This window comes from Atheta coriaria, unplaced genomic scaffold, assembly GCF_025399875.1.
Source record: "Atheta coriaria isolate IRGN ID8LTWV9N9 unplaced genomic scaffold, Caltech_Dcor_3.1 hic_scaffold_42_pilon, whole genome shotgun sequence".
Lineage (NCBI taxonomy): Eukaryota > Metazoa > Arthropoda > Insecta > Coleoptera > Staphylinidae > Dalotia > Dalotia coriaria.
Window position 1 is genome coordinate 199,334 of NW_027045484.1, and position 2,659 is coordinate 201,992.

The following is a 2,659-nucleotide window of genomic DNA, read 5'->3' on the forward strand; positions in this document are numbered from 1 at the left end:
CGGCGGCGGCGGCAACGACGAACCTGAACTACGAAGGTAAACGACATTAATTTTGTTATTGTTTTTGTTTTTTTGTAATTTTTGCGTTATCGTTATCATACCGCCGTGGAGCTGGCGGTGCATGCATGATTATAGAGTGCATTCTGCACGTGCGTTGCGCTGAAAACGGTTCAACAGTTAGCTCTTTATGTGCTGTTAGTTTACAAGTTTGACCCACATTCCGATTGCGAGAGTTCTTCGCTTTTAACATTCATTCGCACTCGACGCACTGACAGCGAGACACAGCGTTTTCTATTGTCGTCGGCACGGACTTCTTCATCATCATCATCAGTCTGCGCGCGCGTTGCCCAAGTTGAGCTAAACGTGCGCGGCGTCGAATTAAAACGCTTACAAACATCTCGGCGCGCAAAACAGTTGTTCTTCGGGCCGAAAACGCGTGTGAATTTTTTTTTCGTCGACGGCCAAGTTTTCGGTTTCGTTCCCATGAATTCGTGTTTTATTACGTTGTTTTTTTTTTTTTTGTAGACGAAATGTTACTCAACCGATAACTTCGATTTCGTTGTGTAAATATTAGCATAGCTGTGATTTTCCGCGGTCGACGCTGCTTCCTGTCGCGACCATCGCTTTCCTTCGGTCTTCGGAATTTTAATTAGCGGTTTGGCGATTTCGTTTCCAGCGCGCAATTCGCGCTTCCTTCCCCGGGCTGACGCGTTTCATTATTCATTTCCTCGTCGTGTGGGTCGCGGCGACAATGCGCGATAAAAACCGCACGCCAATCTATGAATTTTAATGCGCGCATTATATAAAAGTGTTACGGGCGCAGCGCACGCCCGCGACACGCGACCGTTACACTTTGCTCGCACGTCCGGTTTTCACCCCTTTTGCGCTTCTTCGGCGCGCTTCCTCTAATCGCGTCTTCTTCGCGATGCATGCTTCGCTTGATGCGTCTAATTGCGGGCGCGTGCTCATGCACCGTGTGCTAATAAGCAATACGGCGTTAATAAGCAAACGGCTCGTTATCGCATGCATCTAAAACGCAATGTTATAGTCGAGCGTCGATTACAAGCGCAGATAACGAAATCAACGCGCGTGTTGTTTGTGTTGCCTACGTTCAACCGGCATACGGCGCGTTATTCCACCAGTACTGCATTTTATTCACCGACAGAAATTCTATGCGGCGCGCACACGCAACCCACGCAACTTCAATCATAAATCAAGGTCATGGATACAATGCCAACTTTTCCCAATTTTCCGCGCTCAATTTTTATCGCGTTTCGGCACTATTTTCGATTATACGAGTTTCCAAACGTGAATATTTTCATAAATCGTGTTTCGCACTCGGTGAGGCATCGAAAGGAAACAGGACGTAACGCTTTTGATCCCGACGTGCGCCCAAGGTCCGCATTCTAATTGTTCCGGTCACTCTATTCCTCCTCCTCGCGTCTATAATTAAAACGTAAGCGAAGCCAGATAATGACACGTTAAATTCTGTGATTTTCACGTGTGCGTGTGTGTATTTTCTTTAATAAAAATGATAGCGCAACAATTACGACCGTTAAAAGGTCGCCGTTTCCGCTACTTTTCGTACAACAATTACATAATAATTAAATAGAGTATAACATATACAAAGTAATAATCTAAGAAACGAGATAGAAGCACTAAACACTGGCGAAGTCGCAGTAGTCAAATGAAGCTATGCGACTGTCTCCAAACGAATTATACTACTGCTACGCGACCAGTTGTTTATACTTCGTCGTTTTAATAATGTAATGTAACTGCTGGTGGTGTGCGGCAGGTCCTTGGCGCAGTCGATAAGTTCATCGATGATGAACTGCGGCAGGTTTCGCGTGAGTTTTTCTAGGATTTGTCGTGACGTTGAGTCTTTACTGCAACTTTGCGTGAGAAAGTACCGAAAGGCTTCTTTTAACTTCAGACGTTCCAGAGGGTGTTGTAGCCATTCTGGGAGTCTGTCTTGGAAATCATTCTGAATAACAGCGATGTATGAACTGAATTTCGTCGCTAGGTCGAGATCGCACCCGGCGATTTCGTCTAGCAGCCCGACGTAGAAATCTTTTCGATCTGCGTCGTTCAAGAATCGTCTTCGGTAGAAATATGAGAAGTTGTTGTGTCTCTGGGACAAACGCGTGTTCTGAAAATTAAAAAAATATTAGAAATTTTGATATATTTTTTTAATTTTAAAATAGGGACTCACCGTGCATGAATGACACATTTTCGAAGTGTATTATTTAATTAATTTTCTAAGTTGTTCTCAGGTTGTATTAAGTTGTATTGAATGAATTGCGCTTAGCGCAATTTTGACTTATATAGTGGTCCAGTATCAATAATTTTCAAGTGTTTACAAACTTCGAGTTGTTTGTTTATGGGTTTTGTACACATGCCGAAAATAATCATTGCAATTTCGTAATAACTCTTGCCTAACTTATAATAGAACATGAATAAGCGATAAGCAATCAATTCTCAAAAATTCGATGATTATTTAAGTACATATGGGTGCCATGTGTGCATTTTTGGAAATATGTTAATATGCGATTAATGACTCAAGTAGTTTCCGCATTTTTTCACCGCGGAAAAGCAATTTCCAAGAGGAAATGTTAAGTTTACACGCTTCATTAGTCAGTCTCTTGCTTTTTTCGATGTC

General features: G+C 42.8%; 1 long non-coding RNA gene across 1 annotated transcript; it reads right to left on the reverse strand.

The window, feature by feature from the left end:
- Positions 1–1,486: 1,486 nt before the first annotated feature.
- On the reverse strand, positions 1,487–2,325 carry LOC135802627 (uncharacterized). Its single transcript, XR_010550591.1, has 2 exons — positions 2,213–2,325; positions 1,487–2,149 (listed from the first exon to the last, which is right to left on the reverse strand). It is a non-coding gene; the product is annotated as an uncharacterized lncRNA (long non-coding RNA).
- Between the last annotated feature and the right edge of the window lie 334 nt (positions 2,326–2,659).